Raw genomic sequence first — 6934 nt, 5'->3', positions numbered from 1 at the left:
GTCATAGGGACGATGTGGAGGTAGAGAAGCAGCCCGAGACTTACTTAACACTCTCTTCAGGTCGAGGTACTCACGTGGCACGTTAGACAGGTCAGTGTGATCATCCTGAAACACAGAACAAGACACAGGAGAACATGCAGACAACAGACATGACGCATGACAATATTCACTCCAGGACAAGACAATTTTTTCCCCTGTTTATGTGGGGATTATGGAGCACCAGCCAGGGATGCCCCAAAACCACAGGAGCAGGAGAAATTCAATGTACTCAGTGTGTTGTCTGGAGATGATGAGTTTCACTGAGACTGTGGAATGTGTGACGGAGGGTAACGACTGCCCATTAAGTGCCACTGCAGAGATGGGCTGAGAAAGTTCCACCATGGGTATCTTAAGTCTTTTAGCAATTTTAAAATCTAGGAAATTATCCTCCGCCCCCGAATCCACCAAAGCCTCACAATCAAAAGTCAAAGCATGAAGTGTCAGCCTTACCGGTGGTGATGTGACAGAAAGAGAGGATTTATTAAAAGTTGCTCCACCCGTCAGTAACCTCTTACCTACTGGCGGGCACTGGCTTTTACTGGACATTGCAGAACGACGTGACCGGCGGCTCCACAGTACAAGTATAAACCTTTCTCTCTGCGTCTCTGCTTCTCCTGCTGCGAAAGGCGAGACCTGCCCATCTGCATGGGTTCGGGATCAGGGAAAGAGAACTCCTTCTCCTCAGTGACTGATGATAGGCTGCTCTGATGAGTGACGTCAGGGATTCTCCGTAGTGTCTTCTGTTGGACACGCCTCCTTACTCTGGCGTCCACACGAATAGCCAGCTCAATGAGTTTATCCACCCCCACGGGTAAATCCAAGGAATAAATCTCGTATTTGATGGTGTCCGAAAGTCCGTGTAGAAACAGGTCCAACTGTGCCTCAGAATTCCAGCCGCAGTCCGCGGCTAAAGTATGAGATTCGATAGAATAATCGGCTATGGTGCGATCCCCTTGTCACAGCTCTGCAAGAAGTCTAGCTGCCTCTCTGCCATAAGCAGCGCGATCAAATACCTTCTTCAGCTCCTGTGAAAACGCTTGGAAGGAGGCGCAGCACGGAAGTCTCTGTTCCCACACGGTGGTTCCCCAGCTTGCCGCTCGTCCTGTGAGCAGAGTTATAATGAACGCTATCTTAGATTCCTCGGTGGGAAACGATGACAGTTGAAGAGAAATATAGAGGGAGCATTTAGCCAAAAATGAGCGACACAACTGGGGCTCCCCGGAATAAAACGCTGGTGGTGGTAGACGAGGCTCAGGAGAACGGGTGCTTTGATCCACGGCAGCTGGTGGATTGGACGCAGGTGGTTGCTGAGAAGAACCGGACTCTAACTTGAAGCGCTGAAACTGAGTGGTAAGTTCCAAAACCTGAGCGACCAGGGCTTGGACAGCACGACCCGTAGCAATCATTTGGTCCTCTTGGCGTTTCATGCGAGAGTTACTACTGGTTAAAAAGTCTCGTAATTCTGCCGAGCTCGCTGGATCCATTCTGGTTGGTTCGTTCTGTCACAATGATCGAGTCACGAGATCCAAGTGCGAGGTAAAAATGGTTTATTTGTAGCTCAGAAAGCCAGTAATGAGAACGTAGGAAGATGATGGCATAACCCCAGATGAATCACGTCCAGACCACTCAAGCAGCAGTAACTCAAACCCAGCGCAGGCATCCCAGGCAGGCGAGGAATAAGGTCCAGATCGCTCAAGCTGCAGTAACTCAAACCCAGCGCTGGAATCCCAGGCGGGCGAGGAATAAGGTCCAGCGAAAACCAACTGGAGGTACAGGAACACAACTAGACAAGAGAGACAGACGAGAAATCAACGAACCAACAACACGAACAGGATGCCAGCCAAACTTAAAGGCAGCGCAAATGAGTTGCAGCTGGTGCTCATTACCGCAGCTGCTGCTAGTAAACAGACGCACACAATCAGACAGAGACGCAAGATGAACGCACTGACCCATGAACCGTGACATATATGCACACTATCACTCTCCTTGCAGAAGAGAATAGTATGATCTGTATGTGATGAGATCCTTTCACTGTCACCCGAGTTTGCCATTTTTATTTACTTCAGGTCACAAAATGGCCGGCAATCACAAAATGGTGCCGATGATCTGGACTGGAAAAAAGGGCATTTCATAAAAGTCACGTGATTTCACAAAACCACCAGTTGTGCACCTTCACTGGCATGAAAAATTGTGCAAACACTTAACTCATTCATGGCTGTTCGCTTTATCAACAATAGATGTTGATCCAGGAACATGTCTTACTTGGCAAAATCACGGTGGCCGTGTGACCCTGGACCACAAAACCAGTCATAAAGGTAAATTTTTCGAAATTGAGATGTATACATAATCTGAAAGCTGAATAAATAAGGATTGGACAATGTTAGGATTGGACAATATTTGGCTGAGATACAACTATTTGAAAATCTGGAATCTGAGGGTGCAAAAAAATCTAAAATCGCCTTTAAAGTTTTCCAAATTTATTCTTAACAATGCATATTACTAATCAAAAATTAAGTTTTGAGATATTTACAGTAGGAAATGTACAAAATATCTTCATGGAAGATTATATATATATATATATATATATATATATATATCAGTGCTGTCAAACGATTAATCGTGATTAATCACATCCTAAATATAAGTTTTTTTTTAAATATTATAATGTTTTGATTGATTTTTTGTAAACCCTTTAGAACTTTATATATTTCTGCATAAATATGACTCAAAACATAATAAAAATTTCACGCAAGTCCTGAAAGTAGACAAAGAGAACCCAATCAAACAAATGAAGAAAAAATATTTTCTTTGCCATTTATTTATTCAGGAAAATGATCCAGTGTTACATATCTGTGCACTGCAAAAGTATGTAAATCTTTGCTTGCAGTATCTGGTATGGTCCCAATTTTCAGCAATAACTGCAGGTTAAGTTTCTTGTAACTATTTATCAGTCCTGCACAACATCTTGTAGGAGTTTTAGCCCATTCCTCAGTACAGAACCACGTCAGCTCTGTGATGTTGGTGGGTTTCCTCCTATGAACTCCTTGCTTCAGCTCCTTCCACAACATTTCAGTTGGATTAAGGTCCGGACTTTGACTTGACCATTACGAAACATTCGCTTTGTTCTTCTTTAACCATTCTTTGTGTGCACAACTTGTGTGCTTGGGGTCGTTGTCTTGCTGCATGACCCACGTTCTCTTGAGAATTAGTTCATTGACAGATGTCATGACATAATTATAATTCATTGTTCCATCAATGATGGCAAGCTGTCCTGGTCCAGATGCAGCAAAACAGGCCCAAACATGATACCAGCATCACCATGTTTCACAGATGGTATAAAGTTCTTATGCTGGAATGTAGTGTGTTCTTTTCTTCCAACATAACACTTCTCATTTAAACCAAAAAGTTCTATTTTAGTCTCATCTGTCCACAAAACATTTCTCCAGTAGCCCTCTGGCTTGTCCACATGATCTTTAGCAAACTGCAGACTGGCAGCAATGTTCTTTTTAGATGCACCATGCACACCGTGGTTGTTCTCCTGATGGTGGACTCATGAACATTAACATTAGCCGATGTGAGAAAGGCCTTTAGTTGCTTAGAAGTTACCCTGGGTTCCTTTGCAACCTTGCAGAATATTACACGTCTTGCTTTTGGAGTGATCTTTTTTGGTTGACCACTCCTGGGGAGGGTAACAGTGGTCTCGAATTTCAGTCTGTCTGACTGTAGATTTGTGGATTCCAAACTCTTTAGAGATGGTTTTATAACCTTTTCTAGCCTGATGAGCAACAGCAACTCTTTTTCTGAGGTCCTCAGAGATCTCCTTTGTTCATGCCATGATACACTTCCACAAACATGATCAGACTTTGATAGATCCCTGTTCTTTAAATAAAACAGGGCACGCACTGACACCTTATAGTTATTTCACTGATTGAAAACAACTGTGAAAAACAGATGCACCTTCAAATTAACTGCCAATCCTAGAGATTCACATACTTTTCCCACTCACAGATAATATTGTATCATTATCCATTATTTAAGAAAATAAGTTATGTTTATATTTCATATCTATTTATATATAATATAAATTATATGAATATAAATATATACATAAATATTTTGGAAATATGCGCTGTATGAGTGTGTATTTATATATACATAAATATACACACACATATATATTGTGTAAACAAAAACTTTTATTTTGGATGCGATTAATCGTGTTTAATCGTTTGACAGCAGTAATATATATATATATATATATATATATATATATATATTAGGGTGTAACAATTCACTCGTTTTCTCAATGCATCGATTACAAACCCTGACGATGCATATGCATCGATCTTGAAACATGGATTTTGAATCGTGAATCGCCGATTTCGGATAGTAATCGATTTAAAATGCTAAGAATCGAATGAATCGTGATTTCTATAGTGATTCATTGCTTTCAAAATATATACAAATTAAATTACTACAAGCACGAATTAAAGGGTTACTCCACCCCAAAATGAATTTTTTTTCATTAATCACTTACCCCCATGTCGTTCCAAACACGCAAAATCATTGTTCGTCTTTAGAACACAATTTAAGATATTTTGGAGGAAAACTCAAACTGCGCATGCTATTCTGTGTCAGCCGCGACACAAGGATATATGTTTTCTACGTGTATTTACACTTTGATTTGAATGAAAACAGCGCATCCGTGTAGCGCGGCTGACACAGAAGAGTGTACACAGTTTAAGTTAAGCGGATATTCTCCAAAATGGCGATACGGTGATGTGGAGAGACATGGAGGAGACGAATTGTTGAATAAAGTCGTTATTTTTGTTTTCTTTGCATACAAAAAGTATTCTCATCGCTTCATAAAATTCAGATTGAACAACTGATGGCATGTGAACTATTCTGGCGATGTCTTTCATACTTTCCTGGACCTTGACACTGTTATTTATTTGGCAGTCTATGGGACAGTCTCAAGCCTCCTGGTTTTCATCCTAAATCTTGAATTGTGTTCCGAAGATGAACGAAGCTTTTACGGGTTTGGAACGACATGGGGGTAAGTGATTAATGACAAAATTTTCATTTTGGGGTGGAGTATCCCTTTAATGGAGACCTTGAACAGAGTTCGTGCCTCGCATCTCTCCTTCACGTGCTCCACTATTTACCGCCCGAGACTGTCACAGGATTGCACTCGTAGTCCGTTCGTCAGCTGATGTGTAATCTCTCCTTAGTACTCGTGGCCATTAATGCTAAAGTGAAGTAGTTTTACTTTTTGTTAATGGCTCTCGGCATCTTACCGACGACATTATGAGCAGACGAAGTCTGCGCATTTATTGCATGGATGGAGCAGAAATGTAAGTGTCTAAAGCATACGCACAGTTCCATTGAATGATAAATGTGTTTTAATAATGTCGTTGAACCAAATGTATGAAGGAAACTGTTCAAATAACCACAGCATTAACAACAACCTTGAAATAAGAGTGTGAGGTTTATCTGATAATCAGATGCATGAAAGTAGCGTTTGTTGCTTTAGCAAACAGACATCGGGCGCGTTTTCTCTGAGAATCATCACTCGCTGAGATAAAGTTGTTTTCGCACTGAAAGAGAAGTGATCTCGCGCTCATAAGAATTAAGATGTGCAAGGCTATATCTGCAGCTAATCTGTATAAAAAGCTGATGAACTGATGAAACGTTAAGACAATAAACACAATAAATAAATAAAATGTATGAATAATGCAGTGCTAACTGACATTTATTACAGTACAGAAACTATAAAGTATATTTTCTACTTTATTCTGTGCAGAAAATTGAAATAATTGTTTGTAGTATATAAAACAATCATAAAATTGCCATTAGGAAAAATTATAGATTACAAATGATTGATTATTGTCCAGCAGTGTATTTAATTTCTTATAGCAAATTCAAAGTAAGAGATAAGAAAACAATAATAAATAATAATAAAAATGTAAACAATAATAATACATACATACATGCATAAAATTATTGTATAAGACATTTCTGTCACTTCTGAAATGATGGCTATGCCCCTAGTGTGGCTAAATGTTAGCCTATGCATAATACTTTTAAAGCTCTTTTTTAAAATCTTGGCTTACATAAATTTCTACATATGCCATAGCATCATTAAACTAGCATCTAACAATGGACAAAAGTGTGTTTTCTCTCTAACCTATGGTTCTGTAACCATAAAGGCTGCTGTGTAATTTGCCCCCTGACTAAGCATTTAAAGAATTTAGGGGGAGCATTTAAATAATCCCGTGAATTCACTTGAGGAATGCAGAATCGAATTGTTAATCGAATCGAATCGAATTTAATTGTGAATCTTTTAGTTATTTATTGGAAGAATTTAGTTATTGATTTGAATGGAGAATCTATTAATTGTTAATCGAATCACTGTCTATCCAAAGATTCACAGCCCTAATATATATATATATATATATATATATATATATATATATATATATATATATATATATATATATATATGTATTAGGGCTGTGAATCTTTGGATAGACAGCGATTCGATTCACCTATGTATATATATGTGTGTGTAGGAAAACAGATACATAGGTCATAATCCACAAAGGTATATATGCGTCATTTAAAACAGAGGCAGTCATTTTGAGGCAAATTGGCCACAGGCAGTGTTATAAAATGGAGACCAGATCTTGTCATATCTGGTCATATCTGTCCCGCTTGACATTAGTGGGTGAGACAAACGGCATGAGCATGAGTAGGCACCAAGCCAGACATGCAAATGTGTAACCAGGTGAAACTTTCCAGCTGAACAGGGTTTGCTAGTTTGGTAGTTGATCTTGTGATGTAGCCACACAGCCCAAAAGAAAAATCAAATGAGTGCATGTCAAAGCTACAACAC

Source organism: Cyprinus carpio, chromosome B19, assembly GCF_018340385.1.
Source record: "Cyprinus carpio isolate SPL01 chromosome B19, ASM1834038v1, whole genome shotgun sequence".
Classification (NCBI taxonomy): domain Eukaryota; kingdom Metazoa; phylum Chordata; class Actinopteri; order Cypriniformes; family Cyprinidae; genus Cyprinus; species Cyprinus carpio.
Note: the sequence above shows the minus strand (reverse complement) of the source record.